At 47.5% G+C, this 21,282-nt stretch overlaps 1 protein-coding gene across 7 annotated transcripts in view; it reads left to right on the forward strand.

Moving 5' to 3' along the window:
• CACNA1E (calcium voltage-gated channel subunit alpha1 E) overlaps window positions 1–21,282 on the forward strand; it is a 536,699-nt gene that overhangs the window by 118,315 nt on the left and 397,102 nt on the right. The gene's annotated exons all lie outside the window — the stretch shown is intronic.

Genomic DNA, 21,282 nt, shown 5'->3' on the forward strand with positions numbered 1-21,282 from the left:
GTTTGTATGTCTTTATCTCCTCTTGCCTTGGACTGAGTTAGTAGATGTTAGACTAGGTGTTTTTTTGATAGTGCTGGTCATGGTGGAATTTTCCTCCCTGGTTTTGATGGACATCCTGGATGGTGCAAACTGGGGCAGATGGAGGTAATCCCTGGTATTGTTTTCCTATAGATGTTAATGTTCGTTAGCTCATTCATTCGGTGACATGTGCCAGGCTCCTGGGGTCCAGAGAGGAAGTGGGTACCCAGCACTTAACAAACCTTCTCTCCTGTTGATCACTTACCAGTGTGTTAGCCTTTAAAACCTCACATAGCCCTCTAAGTGCCAGCGACATTCTAAGCACCTTACCTGTGTTAACTCATGTGATTCCTCATCCTTACTATGAGGTAGTACAATTATTGTCCACATTTAACTGACAAGGCACAGGGAAGTTAAGTGATTCTCCGCAGATAGTTATTACGGCATTGGAACTGTGGTTTGAGGTTCATTAGTGATTTGTACCCTGGAAGTCTGGTTTTAGAATACATGCCTCTAACTTCAAAGGCACAGTGCCTTTTATTTTAGGTCTCATGGTACTTAACTGCTGATCTCAACCAGCCATTGAGGTGTCATGGCAAGAGCACTGGCCTAGGGGTTGAGAGACTTGGGTCTGATTCCCAGGGTGGCCTTATAGGTGGTGAGTCATCTCATCGTGGCTTTGAAAATTGAGTAGGAGGAAGTAGATGACCATTTGAATATGGTCCAACTCTGCTAGTTGGTATTTTTTTCATAATCAGAAGTGCTATGCTTTTATGCACCTCCGTCGTGTCGTCTTAGGGGGATGCTGAACAGCTTGAGGGCAGAGACTTGTCTTGCACGTTCTACATGTCACTCAATGCCTGCCATATGACCTAACTCAAGAATTCCTACAATACTCACTGAAAAAGTCACTTCACCACGGCTGCGAATATGTGAATAAGTCTTAGGTTTGGTAGTTGGAGGATGGAGTGGCAGAGGGAGTCAGGAAAGATTGTGCTTTCATCAGGGCAAACCCATGAAAAGGTGAAATAGGGCAGCACACCAATAGCTTAGGGACATATTAGCCTTTAAGAGTAATGGTAGAGGAGGAGCTCACCAAAGAGGTCAGAAAGAGTGGCCAGGGTGGTAGGCAAAAAGCCAGAGGATACAGGGACAAAGAAGTGGAAAGAAGAGTGTTTTCAGAAGGAAGGAGTCTTCATCTGTGCAAGATTTTCTTTTTTTTTAATTAATTTATTTTATTTTATTAATATAAATTATTTTAATTGGAGGCTAATTACTTTACAATATTGTATTGGTTTTGCCATATATCAACATGAATCCTCCACGGGTGTACACGTGTTCCCCATCCTGAATCCCCCTCCCACCTCCCTCCCCATACCATCCCTCTGGGTCATCCCAGTGCACCAGCCCCAAGCATCCTGTATCCTGCATCGAGCCTGGACTGGTGATTCGTTTCATGTATGATATTATACATGTTTAAATGCCATTCTCCCAAATCATCCAAGATTTTCTAAAAGGTCAAATAAAATGAGGATGGAGAAGGAATCGTGGGTTTTGGCAATACAGAGGTGGCCTTCATGGGAACAGTTTCAGGAGGATGATGGGGACAGGACCCAGTTGGAGTGTGTCGCAGAGACAGTGGGAGGTGATAGAGACAGTGGCATGGCCCCAGACTCCCTGCTCCCCAACACTCACAGCCATCACTGCAGTCTGCTGGGAGATCTCCATGATTAATACCACTAAGCCTTTGTCCTCACCACAAACTCCCTCCCTGAAAGGCCCTGTGCATGCCTTAGTCTGACCCACTTCCTGTTCCTTCCCCACTTCCCAAACCCTGATATCACGCTGGCTAGGACTCATGTTCCGTCATCAACAGGAGCCTTCTCTGGACATTCCCTTTGCCTCCTGTTCTGATTGGACCCTGCCTCTCCCCCAAGAATGCTACTCAATCTGCAGCTGTGTCATGTGGTGGCTGCCTTCCCTCCCATACTGCTTGGTACTCTTGAGGCTGGAGGTGGGATAGGTGTCTCCCTGCTTGCCATTGTTGCTTCCAGACTATTATTCCTCACTCCTGTACTAAAATGCCAGTGTGGAGCTCATGGCCTCAGACACCGCCACCTGCTACTCCTTCCCTGTGCATCTATCTGCAGACTCCTAGGCCCGCGCCTTCATCCCAGGAAGGTTTTAGCTCTTGCTTACTGCCTCTCTCCCCATCTTTTCTCCTGACAGCAGTTCTTGGTTAGTAGATGACCCTTCTTGTACGCTGGCCTCTTGGTTCCTTAACCTCTTCTACTTGATGGTTTAACTCGACAACTTTCGCCTGGCCTCATTTCCTTGGTCAGTGTGGACCACGTCGTAACTGCACTGCTCCATGATCTCAATTTCAAGCGTCCTACTGCTGGACTCCCCTCTCTCTTCTGTCTGGTTCCCTCCCTCTGGTGCTCTAGTCCCCAGATTCTTTAATCTCACTGGCATCCACAGACATTTGATCCTATGATTTGGTCACTGCCCCTTCCCCAACCATATCCTCACTTCCCATCTTATCATATCAAATTCCATTGTAAGCACCAAAAATACTCTCCAGAGAAAAATAGTGACATTGCACTTGAGGTCGCTTACCTTCTCAAGACTTTCTCCTGCCAGCTTCCAAGGTAGAGCCAATCAGCAGCCAAGGGCAAGGTTGCTGGATGCCTCCCAAGCCGGTCAGTAGCCTACTTCATGCTTCACCATCGTTATGATCACTTCCTTGTTTTCACTCTCGACTTCCTTTACCCTCTGGTGTTCCATTATATGGGTCTGGCAAAACCCCAACCCTGCTTAAATCTTGCTTGCCATCTCTTCACCACCTGCACATGGACAGTCAAACATTACTATAGCGTAACTCACAGCCTTGCTCAGTGGTTTTTCTGTAAATTTGTGACCCCCTCACCAAGTCCACCCTTAGTCCTGCCCAGAAATCTCACTCGGTTCGGTTCAGTCTATTAGTTGTGTCCGACTTTTTGCAACCCCATGGGCTACAGCACACCAGGCTTCCCTCTCTGTCACCAACTCCTGGAGCTTGCTCAAATTCATGCCCATAGAGTCGCTGATGCCATCCAACTGTCTCATCCTCTGTCACTCTCTTCTCCTTCTGCCTTCAATCTTTCCCAGCATCAGGGTCTTTTCCAATGAGTTAGTTCTTCGCATCAGGTGGCCACAGTATTGGAGCTTCAGCATCAGTCCTTCCAGTGAATATTCAGGACTGATTTCCTTTATGAAATCTCATTACTTTTCCTTTTTTATCCACCCTCATACTCTTTTAGAGACGATTTCACACACTTTCCTTTTTACTCAAACCCCAACATCTCCTTATAAGCCAGCTTATTCTTAGCTCATGACCACAATTACTTCCCACTTCACTGGGAAAATAGCAGCAATCAAAGAGGCTGGCATGAGCTCTGGTCCCCAGTGACACACACTGCATCTAGGCCCCTGTCCAGGCCGTCCTTCTTGTTTCTGTGGACTCACCCCTGTCACGCTCCACGTGGGGGTTCGGTGCCCGCGTTGAGCATGATGAGCCTCTTTGTCAGTACGCTCTGCCTCTCATTTTTCTCCTACAGTTAGTTCCCTCTGGAACCCATTCCAATCAGGCTTTTGTCCCAAACAAAGCTCTTACCATGCTTGTGTGGTCCTCCACTTTGCTCCTATATTCTTCCCTATCTCAGTCAATGGAACCTACACTCTTTCTGTGGCTGAGACCAGAAATGTTGGAATCATCTAGATTTCTCTCACACTGAGACCCGAAGCTTGCCAGTCCCTGGTGACTTCCCCTGGAAATCCTCCACTTTGCTAAATCCAGTGGACAATTCTCCATGTCCGTCTTATTTGATGACAGTGGCAGCAGAAGCAGCATTTGACCATTGCCATTCTCTCTGCACCCTTTTCTCTTTCTGCCTTGGCCAGTTGCTCCTTAGTCTCTTTGACTAGTTTCCTCTTCCTTTTCCCAGTCTCTAAACAGTGAAGGGCCCAGGGCTCCGTCCCCCTTCCCAACACTATTCCCTAGTGATCTCTTCCAGCCCCCACGCTTAGTTACCATAATACACTGGTGAATCCCAAATGTCTATCTGCAGCCAGGACTCCTCCTCTGAATTTTTTAAATTTATTTTTAGTTATTTTTACCTTTAAAAATATTTATTTATTTGGCTGCGCCAGGTCTCAGTTGCGACACACAGGATCTTTTGTTGTGGCTTGTGGGATCTAGTTCCGAAACCAGGGATCAAACCCAGGCCCTCTGCATTGGGAGTGCGGAGTCCTAACCATTGGACCAACAGGGAAGTCCTCCTTCCCTGATTTTAAATGCTACCCACTTAGCATCTTCTCATGTGTCTGTAGGCATCTCAAGGCCAGGACGTCCAATGGCAAAATATCTACTTTCCCCCAAGCCTGCTTCTCCTGTGTTCTTCCCTATCTCAGTCAATGGAACCTACACTCTTTCTGGGGCTGAGACCAGAAATGTCGGAGTCATCTAGATTTCTCTCACACTGAGACCCAATGCTTGCCAATCCCTGGTGACTTCCCCTGGAAAATGTAGCAGGCCACATTTCTGTCTCCCACTGTCTCTCTGGTCCAGCATTAATTTATTAGTTAAATTAATTTAATAAAATTGAAATTTTATTTTAATTTTTTTATTCCATAAATACTTACGTGGTACTTACTAGCTACCCAGCAGTGTTCTAAACACTTTATTCATTTAAACTTTTTAACTGAATAAGGCTGGTACTGTTAATAGCCCCTGATTTACTGTTGAGCCACAGAAAGTTTGAGTAACCTTCCCAGGACGATTACTGCAACCACCTCTTAACTAGCCTCCCTGCTGGAGCCTAGTGGACTAGGTGACTCCTGCTGGAGTCACCCCCACTGCAGTGAAGGGTCCTTTTTGTTCTTTAAAAAAATGATTTACAAAGGAGTTGGAAAGATAGTGCGTAGAGTTTCCATGAAGAGTCATTGGTCCTCTGCTCAGAACCTTCTCGTGGCTTCTCAGCCCACAGAGCAAACCCCAGTCCTTAGCACAGTCTGCCTGGCTCTGCCCAACCTCCCTCCTAGACCTTGACCTTGACTTCTCCCCAACAAAGACATATGGGCATCTTTGGCTTCATCTCTGAATCTGTCCTCCCTTCATCTGCTCCAGCTGTGTTGTCTCAGGCCTTTCCTTGACCCTACTTCACTGCAAGGTGCTCGCCCTGGCTGTTCCCTCTGCCTGGAGTACTCTTTCCCTGCAGATCTGATCGATTCAGCCCCCACTCCGCTGAGCACTCTGCTCCGAGAGCCCTTCCTGACCCCTATTTATAGAGTTGCCTCCCCAGAGTCACCCTATCTCTTTATTATGCTTTAGTTTTCATCATAGCCTTTACTATTGTTTTCCCAACACACACATTATGCACATAAGTGCACATACAAACACATAGAGACACATGCACACACACACACACAGACACACACACACACACACACGTATTTGTGTATGTCTGTCTCCCTGCACTGAAAAGTAAGCTTCTTGAAAGTGGGGACTCTGTTTATTTTCAGAGTATAGAATAATGTCCCCTGTGTAGTTGGCTCATAATAACTGTTTGTTGAATGAATGATGAGAGAAATGCACCGAAAGGAATCGATACCTCTTCTAATCAGCTAGCTTCCAGGGAGAGAGGCAGCTGGGTTCTCTGGGTCAGCAGTGCGGTTGTGCAGGTTGTTGACTGTACAAGGCCCTCCAGCTGAACCATCGGCAGAGGAAGTGGGGAGTCTGTTCCCTGCCCTCCCCCAGGGCTGCTCAGGACCCTGTGTCCATGGTGCACCTTGGAGAGATGGAGCCTTCTCTTCTCTCTTCTGGCTTGTCCTGACTTATATTTCACAGATAGGCTCCTGCTGGCACCAGGACAGGGCAGCCTGGTCTGTGTGCAGGGCATAGATTTGCTGTAGTAGGAAATCAGGAAGGATTCTCTGTCAGTGGCCCTGCCAGCTTTCTGCTCCTCCCCCAGCTCCAGCCCCTTCCTAGGCCCTGGCCACCGCCCGCACAGCTGACAGCCCACACCACACACACCGCCAGCTTTTACCAGTCCCGTCTTCTTGGCACTGACTCTGGACTCAGGTGATGCACGAACCTGACTAGAAACCAACCTGGGCAGTTTCCAGCATGCATTTTTGGTCTTGCCTGGGGGAGCCAAATGCTGGGAGGGGACGTTGGAAGGGTAGGAGGAGACTTCAAGGAAAAGATATCCGTTTTCCTGAGGACAGACTGTAGGTGATTTGGATGAAGCAGATTTTCTTGTGTAGAATTTTATTTCTCAAAGAACCTATTAAAAAATTTCTTTGGGCCCAGTGTACAGGTTATGAGACCTTTCGGTTAACACTGTTTTATAGCTCTAGCAAGTGGGCGTGAAACCATATGTTACTAATGCCTTAATATAGTTCCCTCGAGCTTCCAAGATGTTTTCATACATACTATCTCATCTGACCCTCATTATGACCCTATGAATGAGCTACTGTTATTCCTGATTTACAGAAGGGAAAAACGAGCCGCAAAGTCAGAGGTGGTGTTAGGTCAAAGAACCCAAGTCTTCATAGCCACTGCCCCTAGTGATGGAGCACTGGCTACATGCTGTGCATGTTATTTATTCCAATGGAAATCATAGGTACTAATATAAAGAGTGGAAACATTTCATATGGGACTATTATTGCATATGGAGGTGGAAGAAAGGAAATGTGTGTAAGTTTCAAGTCTGCGTAGATTGCTGCAACTTATTCTATGAAGACAGAAGAGGTATTTCCGTAATCATAGTCTTATTGCAGTATATTGCAATTGCCTGTTTACATGCCTGTCTCCCCCACCAGACTGTATAGAGCAGGGATGTCTGTCTGATGCCCATCGTGTCTCCATTACTTAGCACAGTGCCTGGCATGTAATAGACTCTTAATAGACATTTGCAAAATGACAAAAAAGAGAAGTGATTTGCACTCTGGGAAAGTCCATTTGATGAGGTTATGTTAGTTGTCCGGATCCTGCAGCTAATGAGGTGTCACACCAGGCCCTCTGACTTCAACGAAGCCCATCTTGTTCCACGGACGCATTCCACTTGCTTTAGTGTCTCCTGCAGTGACAACAAGCACAGGCAAGTGACAGGAACCCCGTTCAAACTACAGTAACTCCCCTACATATGGATCTTCAAATTGCAACAGGTTGCAAATTGCAACCTGTGGTCCATCAACATCAGGTGTGAGTGAAACTGCAGCTTGCCCTCCGTCTCCTATTGCTGACGGTCCTCCAGCTCTGCCATCTCCTGCCTCCTCTCCCTCCTCCAGTCAGTAACTCTTCCTGCCTGAGGCCAGCCCCTCTATGCCAGCTGTGATGCTGTACTACTGTACTTTTCAAGGTACTATAGTATAAGATTAAAATATTTTATATTTGTGTGTTTTTTACATCTTATTTGTGTGAAAAGTATTATACACCTGTTACAGTACAGCACTGTATAGCTGATGTGTTCGTTGGATACCTGGGCTACCTTTGTTGGAGTTAGGAACAAAGTGGACTCACAAATGTGCTGTTGGCATGGAGCTCATTCATATGTAGGGGGCTTACTGTAGGGTTGATCCTTGCGATGCAACTTGTAAACTGTGGGACCTGGGGCTGGTGGCAACCTCTCTGCATTTTGTAGAGTGCGGGAGAGTCATAATATTTAATTTGCTGATCTGTTGTAAATTTTGGCCGTATTTATTCTATCACATATACTGGTGTAGGTCCTTGAAATGTTGGTGAGCCCCAGGGTTATTTTGGGCGTTACATCTGCCTACACAGCCTCCTTGAATGACCTCAACCAGGTCCATGTGTATAGCCATGACTCCTGAGTATAGATTCCCTAAGACTCTTGCAGCCAAATGGTAGCCTGACACCTCCATACTGTGGTCTAACTGGCATCAAGAACTGACATGGCTGAAACAGAACCCCCGACCCTCTCCTGACCCCACAGCCCCTCAGCCCTCCCATTTCTGTAGATGGCACCACATCTGTGCAGTGGCTCAAGCCAAAGACTCTCATGAGCCTTTTTTCCTTCTTCTTCCCCTTTCTCTTGCTTCCAATCAACTGGCGAGCCCTGACACCTCCCAAACATATTCCAAGCCTGAGCACCCTCCCATCCCCACGGCCACCAGTCTCTTCTGCATCGCTGTCACTCCAGCCACTGAAGCGGCCTTCCCATCGGCCTTTCCCCTGTCTCTGCTTCCCAGTGATCTGGAATGTGTCTGTTCACACCGCAGATGGGGACACTGATAAAAGGTGTAACCCACACGGCGTTCTGTGCCATGACTTCCCTTTGTAGTCAGAGTACAGTCTGAGCTCCTTTCTCTGGCTCGCCGAGCCCCACACCGCCTGGTTTTGGGGTGCCTTCTGGCCCCCTCCCTCTGACTCTCTTCCTTCCTCTCTGTAGTCTCACTTACTTCTCACTTTCAGGCCAGGCCTGGGCCTGCTTATCTCTCTGTCCTGGCTCCTCCCTCTGCCTGGAATGCTCTTTCTCTAGAACTTACATTATCGGTACATTCTTGTCATCTTGACATTAGCTAAAATGACACCTCCTCAGAGAGGCTGACCTTCACCACACGGTCTAGACTAGACATCTGGTAACTCTGGGTCACATCACCCTACGTGGTTCGCTGCCTCCCCGACAGTGCCATGCAGCGGTGTCCCCTGCACAGTCGCAGTGCTGGGCGCAGTGCCTGACACCCAGGCTCTCAATGAATATATGAGTGAATGGATGAATGGATGACTGCTCCATGTGCAGTTGATGTGGTTATAATTATGATCTCGATGCTCACCTGGCCTCTCACAGCCCCCAGACATGTGGGGTCTAGTCCAGGAACCTTGCGGAGCCAGGGGCTCTGGGTCTAGAGCGGGGTCAGCCCCTGGGGTGTGGAGCCTCATGGGCTGTGAAAACCCAGGTGGGTTAAGCTGTGGGTCATTTGGGAACCATCCTCCTTCACACCTTCTTCCTTTGATCACCCTGAATCCTGTGTTATCGGATATTGGGAAAAATATTCTAGCTTTCAAAGCTTCATTCTCCTCCTTTGTTAGGTTGTGGATGAGGACAGTGACCTTTTTTGAGTTATGAAGAGCATGTAAAGTACTTAGTCCCATGCTTGGCTGTTTCCCTCCTAACATCGGGTTCCTCGCCTTCCAGAGCCTTGTCTTGCCATCCCTGTCTATAGCAGGGCATAGAAGCTTGCTGAAGTCTGGGGCGCAGAGGTGCAGTCAGGGTTGGGATCAACCACATACGTCAGTGGACCCCAGCAGCTCTCAGGTGGTGAATAAACAGTGTCCAGTACATGGTAAAGAGTCAGTGCACACCAGCCATTTTATCGTCATTGTTGTGGTCATTACCATCTACTCCAGCTGCCTCATTTACAGATGAGGAAACCGAGGTCCTGAGGGCTGGGTAGCTGCCAGTGCTTTCCATCAGCCGTTCTTCAGATGGACTGTGGACTGTGGTGAGTGAAAAGGCTTGGAGAACCCAGCCCTATAAATCCCAGCCACGGCCCTGCAGCTGTGCTATCCTGGGAGGCGGGGCTGGGCATCCGGATTGGGAGAAACGGTAACTCAGACACACCACCAGCATTCTCACCAGCTTTCACACTGCACTCAACATCTGTGATGAATTCTGTTTAAAAAAAAATAGACGTCTCAACCTTGAAGCTTTCCGGCTGAATTTTTAAAGTCACGGGGCCAATTTTTGTCTGAACTCTTACAGAACCATGGAGAAACCAGTCAGGCTAAGTAGGGACATCCTTCCACATGCTGCCACTTGCTGGCAAAATTCAGGCTCCTCGGGGTTAGTTCTTAGAATGCTAGAGTCTGTAGGACGCCGTTGCCAGAAGGGCACAGGGGCAGCATTTTGTTGAGTTGAATAGAGGTGCTTTGTTGAATGATCTGATACGGTTTAAATCCGTGTGCTTTGAGGAGGGGCAGTAAGGTCACTGCCACCCCCAGCCCTCCCTATGGCCTCAGACAGGGCGGCATCCTGCGTTTAGAGGTCCAGCTTGGCCCCGAAGGCACCCGAGCATGCAGCTATGCCGAGTCCCACCCCCTCACTCAAAACGAAGCATTGCAGGCTCTTAGGGTGGTAGTATATATAACAGGCTTTCAGAAACCAGAACATATGCCAATGGAACACAGAAACCATGAGCCTTCAACACACTGCCTTATCACTAGCCAAAAGCACGTTTGGAAACCATGAGCCAAGAAGGGACCTGCAAACATCTGCCCTGCCTTCTTGGAATGCTGAGCATTCCGCCTCCCCCAAGGAACTGACACAGTTCTGGAGACTCCTAGAGATTGGCTTTTCGATGGCCCTTCGGGGGAACTTCAGCACATATCCTTTATTTATTTTTTTTTAACCTGTTCCCTCTAGGGATTAAAAAAATAAAATAGTTTCTTTCTAGGTCTGTTCTCTAGTGACTTCCCTTCCCCTGCATTTTTTTTTTTGTTCTTCAGACCTTCCGGCAGTTCTGTGAAAGCGTCCCTCGGAGGGCAGGCTGTGGGGAACGTGAGCAGTGTGGTCCCCTTGCAGGCGCCCAGCCCCTCCCGCCGTGTCTGGTTACTCCCCACCCCCCCACCCCATAACCTGTCTGCTCCTTCTCTGAGCCACCAGCTTCCCCAAGGGACAGCAGTTTGTCACCTTTTCTAGGGCATGGAGCCAGGAGCCAGCACTCGGTGGGGTCACGTGACCCTCTGTTGTCCTGGTCGTCCTCTCAAGGACAAGCCAGGGAGGAGGAGGCAGGGGAGGAGAGTGTGTGGCCCTGTAGCCCAGCGCTCAGTCCTGATGCGCCCCAGGTGTTGAGTCCATGACTGGTGTCCCTTGATGGCACCATCAGGGTCTTGTCCCTTTTGAGGGGCAAGTGAACCAGTCTCTCCCCCGCACCACCCAGCCAGCCAGCGTGGTCCTCGCCTGGTTACCTTCAGAAGAGGTTCAGCCTCCTGGACATGTCAAGAGACAAAGGGATTCAATCCCGACCTTTTTTTTTTTTTTTTGAAGAAAATGGGGAAAAGGGTGCCCTCTAGTGTCAGCTGCACAATTTATCACGCTTTTCCCTTCTCAAGGTAATTTTTACTGTTTTATGGTGCCCTCTAGTGGTCATTTCTGTGTAGTGCGGCCATGGTCTCTCACTTGGAAGCTTTTTACAGAGTGCTACGGAAATAATCTGGAGCAGCCTAGGGGTCACCCATCATATCACAGGTAAGGACAACCAGGCAAGAAGATGGAGAGCCTGGCAGAGCTGGGGGAGCACGCAGGGATTCCGGCTTCGGTTCTGTCAAGGCCTCCCATCTCCCTTACTGCCCTGCACTGCGCTTCACTGACCTGGCTGCATGGCTGCAAATGAGTCAGGGGTGCAGTGACACCCCTGACGTCACAGGGGTGACGGAGGGTGGCAGGGGCGTGGCTCGGAATTGACAAGCAACTGGAAACTCCCATGGAGAGGGGCTGGGTGGACAAACTGTAGTTCTAAGGAAATTGCACCTAAGGAATACTATGCAGTATTAAAGAGACATTGTGGTATTCTTTCTAGAAACCGTCAAGGAAAGATATCCAAAATAGAGTGTTAATTTTTAAAAAGCAAAATTAAAAGCAATATGCAGACCTGTATGTTATATGATTACACTGTCATGACAGAAGGAAAAGGAGGGACAAATGTTCCTCAGCAGTGACACATGGAAAACGGGAAATGCTCAGCGCTAAAGACCTCACACACATGCACACGCACGTGCACACGTGCACACACACACAGAGCACTTACGATTGCAGATACTGTGATAAGCAAGACAGTTAAAAACCTTAAATGCCTTAAATGAGAAATTATTTGAGGCGTTGAGACAGCAGTTGTTCAGCCACTCAGTCGTGTCTACCTCTGCGACCCTGTGGACTGCAGCACACCAGGCTTCCCTGTCCTTCACCATCTCCTGGAGACTCGTGTCCATTCTTGATTGCAGCTTAAGCTTTATTCAGCTCGATGCTTCACATGATATGCTCTGCAAAGAAGTGAAATAAGCAGGGTGACAATATACAGCCTTGACATCCTCCTTTCCCAACTTTGAACTAGTCTGTTGTTCCCTGTCCAGTTCAGACTGTTGTTTAATGAGAAGGAAGCGCGTCGCCCTCGGCCCTGTGGCCAGTCCATTGTGGCCTTCGGCCTCTGTGCTGTTTTCGGGGCCATGCCTCCTCCCAGCACAGGATGCCCCTCAAAAGGCCGGCTCCCCTACCCCACCTTGTTTCTCTTGGTCGTTGGCCCCTCTCACCGCCTCACTCTTCCTCTTTTGTTCTCCAGCGCCCAAGGTGGAGGAGGAATGAACAAACAGAGTGGGGCCCTCTTTTGCTTCTCTTCCTCACTCCACCTCTTACCTGTGCAGACCCGCTGCACACTGTATGAGCCTCGCTGTTTGCTCATCACCTGCTGATCTCAGTGATGGGAGAGCTGTGTCTCTCCCCATATTTATAAAGAGTACAGGGAGGAGTTGGGTAAACTCTCTTTCTTAGAGTCCTTAGGGTACAGAAATAACATACAGAAATACTTGGCACGCTCTTTGGTGTGGGGTAGGACGGCCAGACGTACTTGGCATGCGTGTGCTGAGGTCAAGTCCGTCTTCACCCCTTCTCCCCCTCATCTCAGTGCTCCCTGGCCGCCATCCATTGTAGTGACTCTCTGCCCCTTATTTCTGTGCTGAAGCTGTGAACATTTGTCCCTTCCTTTCCTTCTGTGGTGACAATGTAATCATATAACATACGGGTCTGCATTTTGCTTTTAATTTTGCGTTTTAAAAATTAACACTCTAGTTTGCATATCTTTCCTTGGCAGTTTCTAGAAAGAATACACAAAGTCTCTTTAATGAAAGAATACCACAAAGTCTCTTTAACGCTGCACAGTATTCCTTAGGTGCGGTTTCCTAAGAACTAGTTTGTTCACCCAGCCCCCTCTCCTGGCAGTTTCCAGGCGCTTGTCAATTCCGAGCCACGCTCCTGCCACCCTCCGTGATTGGACCGCTGTAACATGCGCTTTCCTTCCTGTAGGAGATGGTCGGTGGGTGGAGGAGGCTTTCCCACACTGTGCCCTCGCCTCTTGAGGACTAGCGCTTCTCCCCAAACCCCTCCTCTCATCTCAGCTGCAAACTGAAATGTGAACTTTCTCAGTCTGTGTCATCTCTCTGGCCCCAGCGGAGAGGCGCAATGAATTAATAATACGCCAGCAGGAAACAGAGAGATGGGCTCCTTAGCCATCAGTCTGTGTGCCCAGCCTCTCCGCTCACTAATTAGCATGCTGACAGCCTTGGTTTCATCTAGAGCCAGGGTCAAGCTTCGGAGACGTTTGTGCCTCAGCATGGGCTCTCCGGCGCAGAGTGGGGAGCCCAGGTGCCTTCCTGGGTGGAGTGGGTGCCTTCTTGCAGGAGTCTGGCTGAATTCAGAAGTTCCTCCTGGGAACCCTGTGTACCTCCTGGGGATGGGATGGAAACGGGCCTGGGGATGGAGGCAGGGATGGCTGTTCTTGTCCAGGTGGTACTGGCTGGTGTGTGCTGGTCCAGGTGACCGGTTTGTGACCTTGGTTCTGCTGCAGGCAGGTGACACTTGCTGAGCTGTGCTGGAGGTAGCTGTCTCAGGGAGTAGCCTTGTCTTCAAACTACAGGCTCCCTTTAGGGCGAGGTGGTCCAGGAAGATTGCCTCAACATAAATACTGTTTTAACTCCACAGTTGTGTCTCACCACTCTCCTAAGAGGTTAGTGTTTAGGATTAGGATGTGTAACCTTCAATCTGGCCCTGGCACAGTCCCAGGCTTGTATAAGGTTGCTAAGGAAATGCTTCTGTACAGGAGACTGTCACCGAGAAGCTGTGTAACCCTGGCTAATCCTCTTTACCTCTCTGGGCTCTGTTTGTAACATGGGTTAGAAACAGCCCTTGCTTGCTGTCTGAGGCAGTGTGGCCAGATTACTCAGAGTGTAGATTGTAGATCCTGTTTTCAATCCAGACTCTCACACCTGGAAGCTGGGTGGCTTTGGGTAAGTCACTTCACCTCTCTGGGTCTCTGTTCCCGCCTCCCTTTATTATATAGAGCTAGTCTTAGTGTCGGAGAAGGCAATGGCACCCCACTCCAGTACTCTTGCCTGGAAAATCCCATGAATGGAAGAGCCTGGTAGGCTGCAGTCCATGGGGTCGCTAAGAGTCGGACACGACTGAGTGACTTCACGTTCACTGTTCACTTTCACACATTGGAGAAGGAAATGGCGACCCACTCCAGTGTTCTTGCCTGGAGAATCCCAGGGATGGGGGAGCCTGGTGGGCTGCCGTCTATGGGGTCGCACAGAGTCGGACACGACTGAAGCGACTTGCAGCAGCAGCAGCAGCAGCAGTCTTACTGTGGTATTGATGTAAACTCCAATCTGATGAAAATAATTTTTCCCCCATGTTTGTATGCTGTTTGACAGACGGACTCGAGATGAAATCTCTGAGGCCACCTGGCTGAGACTCAGCCCTGTTCCCTCCCGCTCCTCTCCGCTCCCTGTCTTCCCAAGTAAGCTGTGGAGCCGCTTGGGGGCCACGTGACCAAGACAGAGTCACATCCTCTGGGCTGGGCTGCAGGCCCCGCCGCCTCCTGCCCTTGGTCCTGGTGTGGCTGAGGTCCAGGCTCTCCAAGCCCATCCTGCATCCCCTGGTGCCCAGGACACCTGCCCTTCCTCCCACATCGCTCTTGGGCCGCCCACGTTGCTGCAGGGGTGGCAGAGGCTGCGCATTGCAGACCGGGTTCCCAGAAACAGACTTGGAGATGAGGATTAATGTGCAGGATGTTTATGCCAGGGTGGGAGGGTGCTCTTGGGATCAACACCTGGGGAAAGGAAGGGAAGGAAGCAGGATTGGGCAGAGAGAGAAGCTGGGCTGTGATGCATCTCAACAAAGGCCTTAGATGACGTCATGGGGTGGTGGTGGAGGACTCTAGAGTTTGGAGGGTCTTCCAGAGTTATCCTGAGCTGCGGCGAAGAAGCCAGGCCTTTCTCTTCCCTCTTCAGCAGACCCTAGATGCAGACCAGCCCCTGGAAGGTGTTGTGACATAGGTCCAGGTCAACAGCGCAGCTAAAGCAATCCCTGAGGGGGCTGACATTGTGCGCCATGTGCCAACAGCATCTGAGCAGCTGGAGGAAAGGACCCGCAGTCCTGATGGGAGACAGACGCGTCACAGCATCCACTAGACTGCTGTAAGGCCTCCTACGCCCTCAGAGGGAGGGCGTCGTATCCCACCAGCCACACAGCGCAGACTTGCCTTGGAGCCTCTGTTCTGGGAACAGAGCCTCTTGCCTCTGTTCTGGGAACATGGGGGCTGGCCAGGACCTTCCAGAACACCAGCCAGGACCTGATCTCTCCAGGGCGCTTGTCTGTTGTGGGGGCTGGCCTCTCTGTTCTGACCTGTCCCCATACCTATGGATGTGGTTGGAGCCTCTTGGTGGAGGGTCTGGCCAGGATGACCTGCCCGGCGTCCAGGCTGGGCCCTGCCGTCTCTCAGGGTCCTCTTGGAAGCTTCTGGCCGCAGAGCTCGGTGGGAGCTGACAGTCCTTGAGATCAGGTAGACCTGGGCCTGTCACCCAGCAGCCTGGCATGTCCCTTCATCTTCCCGGGATTCAGGACAGTGGCGTCTCAGGGTTGTTTCTGTCGTTTTCTGTGTGTTTACCGTTACCAACAAGCTGAATATTTTCTCATGCCCTTGTGCTGTGCTAAATCTCATTTGCACGAATGTTTATTATCAGTCTCGGGCTTGTCAGTTTGGGCTGCTGTAACAGGGCACCATAGCCTGGGCGGCTTTTAAACAACGGAAATTTATTTCTCATAGGTTTGGAGGCTGGAAGTCTGGGATCAAGGTTACCCACTCCGGTATTCTGGCCTGGAGAATTCCATGGATAGAGGAGCCTGGAAGGTTACAGTCCATGGGGTTGCAAAGAGTCAGACACAACTGAGCGACTAAATAGCAACAACAACAGAGAGCTCAGGGACTAAGACTGTCACAGAGGAAGAAGGCCACTGACACTTTTCTTTAGCTTCAGCCATCATTAGATCTGGAGCTGTGGTGACTTTTCAAGGTTATGGACTCCTTCAAGTATCCCAGGAAAGCTATGGAACTCTTCTCACCCAGAAACACACACTCATATACACACACCAGCCTGAACACTTTTGCCTGCAAATTATTACAAGTGATTTATTTTACATACATAAAAGAGAAAAATGATACCCCAAAGGAATATGCCTCTTCCTCAGTTTTTCATGTAGAAATTAATGACCATTTGCTAAAAAAAAAAAGATTCAAACTGTACAAGTAAAACAAAAGGTAAACTATGCTTAAAATTAAATTTGAATAGAAGATTATTATTGTTGGCCTTGAATAAGGAACCGAAATTGTACAGAGGTACACAGTGTTTGCTAGCCTTGGTTTTGATCATAACATACTCAGAATCTCAGAGATATGTCATTCCATGATTTTGAAGAAATCATGACTCCTTTTTAAAATTGAAGTGTATTTGATTCCTTCCCTGATAGCTCAGTTGGTAAAGAATCCGCCTGCAGTGCAGGAAACCCTGGTTCAATTCCTGGGTCAGGAAGATCCCCTGGAGAAGGGATAGGCTACCCACTCCAGTATTCTTGGGCTTCCCTGGTGGCTCAGCTGGTAAAGAATCCATCTGCAATGTGGAGACCTGGGTTGGGAAGATCCCTGGAGAAGGGAAAGACTACCCACTCCAGTGTTCTGACCTGGAGAATTTCATGGACTATATAGTCCTTGGGGTCACAAAGAGTTGGACACGCCTGAGCGACTTTCACTTCAATTGTGTTAGTTTCAGGTATACAGCAAAGTGATTGTAATATATATATTATTTTTCAATTTATTTACCATAATAGGTTCATTACTAGATATTGAATATAGTCCCCTGTGCTGCACAGTGATTTCTTGTTGTCTGTCTCTTTTATATATAGTAGTGCATATCTTTGGAGAAGGCAATGGCACCCCACTCCAGTACTCTTGCCTGGAAAATCCCATGGTCGGGGGAGCCTCGTAGGCTGTAGTCCATGGGGTCTCTAAGAGTCAGACATGACTGAGCGACTTCGCTTTCACTTTTCACTTTCATGCATTGGAGAAGGAAATGGCAACCCACTCCAGTGTTCTTGCCTGGAGACTCCCAGGGATAGGGGAGCCTGGTGGGCTGCTGTCTATGGGGTCGCACAGAGTTGGACACGACTGAAGTGACTTAGCAGCAGCAGCAGCAGGAGCAGCAGTGCATATCTTTTAATCCCATACTCCTAATTTATCTTCTCCCCCGTCTTCCCTTTGGTAACCATATGTTTGTCTTCTGTCTGTGAGTTTGTTTCTGTTTTGTAAATAGATTCATTTGCATTATTTTTAGGTATAAGTGATATATAATATTTGTCTTTCTCTGTCTTACTTCAGTTAGTATGATATTCTCTAGGTCCATCCATGGTGTTGAAAATGGCAATATTTCATGCTTTTTAATGAAGTACAGGTAACATCTGGGCTTGCAGTTGGCATCTGAAGTCCAAGGAGGGGGTGATGGGACCCTCTATCAGTAGCAAGTTGGTCAGAAGCATAGGTAACAAGCTGGGTGTCTGATTGGTGTCTGAAGTTGGGGAGTAGGGTACAGTCTTGTAGAACGAGACCCTTATCCTGTAGAATCTTAGGCTGTCTCTGGGTGGATAGTGTCAGAATTGGGTTGAATTGTAGGGGATCCCCACTCTATAGAATTGGGAAACAGGAACCTAAAACTCTACCCTGACCTGGAGCTTAGCCTCCCTCTGGTGTCAGGGGAAAGGACCAGCCCCCTTGGAGGATACCCCGCCCTGTCACCGACCCTCACATCCCCTCTCTGTCTGTGATCACCTCCTTTGTGACTTCCCTTGCTACTTTTTCTCAGCTTAAGAATCTGAGGTCTCTCCCAACAAGGCTCGTCTCAGCCTGATCCTGGAGAAACCATATTTGCAGTCCCCCAATCCTGCTTTGAACTGTGGTGTTGGAGAAGACTCTTTAGAGTCCCTTGGACTGCAAGGAGATCAAACCAGTCCATGCTAAAGGAAATCAGTCCTGAGTGTTCATTGGAAGGACTAATGTTGAAGCTGAAACTCCAATACTTTGGCCACCTAATGTGAAGAGCTGACTCATTTGAAAAGACCCTGATGCTGGGAAAGATTGGAGGCGGGAGGAGAAGGGGACAACAGAGGATGAGATTGTTGGATGGCATCACCGACTCAATGGACATGAGTTTGGGTAAACTCTGGGAGTTGGTGATGGACAGGGAGGCCTGGAGTGCTGCAGTCCATGGGGTCACAAAGAGTCACGACTGAGAGACTGAACTGAACTGAACTGAATCCTGCTTATCTGGGCTTTTTAACATTCTCTCAATTTTTCATTGCCTTTAAAATCTTCAACCGTTTAAAAAACATAATGATGTAGTTTTTTTTTTCTCTCATTAAAAAGGACATGATCATTGCAAAGCAACTGGGAACACCTGGGTATAAAGAAGAATATAAAAATCATTCATAATCCAATCACTCCAATCTAAACACTGCCAGCATTTTGATGTGTTTTTCCCTCTGGTCTTTTTGGAAACATTTTAGATACATACAAATGTGTTTTTAATTTCTTTTTTTTCTCCCTAAATTGAGCTCCTGCAGAATATAGCTTTCTATCTTGTTTCTTTCACTTTTCATTATATTGTGAGTAATATAATAATACCATTAAGTATTATTTGAGAATTAGATTTGTAATGGCTAATGGCTGAAGTTCAGGGAAAGACTTTGGGGCTTTTTATGCTGATGTTAAGATAGAGACTCATAGAAACTTAGTTCCTGTCTTCCTGCTTATTCTTCCTCCCTAAAGAGTTCTTGACCAAGAGAAGTGCAAATAAGGAGAGCAGCAGCCAACTGTGAAATAAGAAACTATTTCAATTGTATCTCAGCACAGCGAGCAGCAGCTCTTGGATGTTTCTGGGCTCATTGGTCTAAGTGAAGTTTCCTAACCCCATCCCTGGAATCTTAGATGATCTCAGTGGGCCTGTGGAGCTGACTTTGGCTTAACTTACTTACCTGGCTCTATGTGGCTTTGGGCAGATGACTTAACCTCTCTGGGTATTTCCTCATCTGTAAAAGGGCCAATAGCACCCCTTAGAGTTTTGTACAGTTTAAGTGGGGTGAACACATAACATGTTTGCTACAATACTTGGCAAATAATGGTCAATAAATGTTAGTTTTACCCTTTTCTTATCATGGGGTATTTATGTGCTTAAATTTTTTTTTTCACTGTTGTAAATGAATCAGTTTATCAATATGCAGCAAATATTTACTGAGATCTTCCTAGGTGCCAAGGATTCTTCTAAATGTTGGGAAGGGCACGGGTAACCATGACTAGACAGAGGTCATCTCACGGAGTTTAAACTTTAGTGGAGGGAAAACACAAACAAGGTAAGTTCAGGTGGTAATAAGGGTTATAAATAAAATAAGATAATGTACTGAATTAAAGGGTGGCAACTTTGGGTAGGGTGGTCAGGGAGGACCTTCCTGAATAGGTGACCTGAGTGACAGGGAAAGATGTGGAAAGGGCAAGTCAGAAGGCTCTGAAAAGGGAGTGAGCTTGGGAAGTTCAATCAAAATTCAGAAGCAGTGAGTGAGCAAAGAGGGCTTGAGGAGGGGTCCGGGAGGTAGACAGGGGCCACCTCATCATGGAGCGCTTTGGGGGACAGAGCAAGGAGTATCGACTTTATTGCACAGTGTGAGAGATCCCCCACTGGAGGGTTTCGTGAGGGGGAGAGACACACATTCAGTGGTGTGAGCTGGACCTGGCCCATGTGGGCTTATGCCCATTCCTTCCAAACTAATTGTTTGGTGACATCAACGCATTTGGTGATTTAAATAGCCATGGTGAGAGGATTTACACCACGGAAATTTGGAGCAAATGCTGTGAATCAGGGCTTTCATCTTTCAGGGAGCCTGTTGTTAACAAGTACCAGTACACCACTGGAATGGATTGATGCAGGCTTTTAAAAACACTTCTTGAGCTTCTGTGTGGAGAATGAATTATATGCAGGTGATACTGCAATGAACATTCTTGAATACATCATTTTGACTGTAGTTCTGGGTATTTCCTTAGGAGAAATTACTAGAAGTGAAATTACTGCATAAAATTACCTAATTGCCCCATACGGAAGGTTTCACCAATTTATTCTTCCACCAGCATTGAGAGTCACGTTTTCTGTACCCTTACTTAGGCTGATCATTAGCAAGAAAAGAAGGGGGGAAAAGAGAAAAATTAAATTTGTTAGATAAAATATGGTGTCCTACTTGATAATTAATGATTGGATACTTATTGCCCATTTGTTCATCTTCTTTATTGAATTATTTATTCATGTTCTATTCTCCTTTAAAAAAATTGGCTGTTTGCATTTTTCTTATTGACTTGTCAGAACTCTATACATGAAAAGTTTTAATTTTCTGACATTATGTTACAAATATTTTTCCTTAGTTTATGTATTCCTTTAATTTTTTAATATATTGAAGTTTTACATTTCTGTGGAATAAGACATATTGTTTCTTCAGCCAGAGAAATATTCATTTATGTTTTAATTATATTTTAAAAATACATCTTTAATCCGTCTGGAATTTACTAAGTTCTTAGGTAATGTTCAATTTCATTTTATTGTAAATGGTTAACCAACTTTCCCAGTGATAGGTATTTTTGAAATATATTCCCCTATCATATTTTTATTTGGACTATTTTTAGAGCAGTTTAAGGTTCAGAACCAAATAGAGGGAAAGGTACAGAGCTTTCCCATACACACCCTGCTCCACGTCTGTATAGCCTCCCCAGTTATCAGTTATCATCAGTTCAGTTCAGTCTGTCATGTCTGACTCTTCATGACCCCATGGACTGCAGCACACCAGGCTTCCCTGCCCATCACCAACTCCCGGAGCTTACTCAAACTCATGTCCATCTAGTCAGTGATGCCATCCAACCATCTCATCTTCTGTCATCTCCTTCTCTTCCTGCCTTCAGTCTTTTCCAGCATCAGGGTCTTTTCCAATGAGTCAGTTCTTCTCATCAGGTGGCCAAAGTGTTGGAGCTTCAGCTTCAGCATCAGTCCTTCCAATGAATATTCGGAACTGATTTCCTTTAGGCTTGACTGATTTGATCTCCTTGCAGTTATCATCATCCCCCACCAAA

This window comes from Bos indicus x Bos taurus, chromosome 16 (assembly GCF_003369695.1).
Source record: "Bos indicus x Bos taurus breed Angus x Brahman F1 hybrid chromosome 16, Bos_hybrid_MaternalHap_v2.0, whole genome shotgun sequence".
NCBI lineage: Eukaryota > Metazoa > Chordata > Mammalia > Artiodactyla > Bovidae > Bos > Bos indicus x Bos taurus.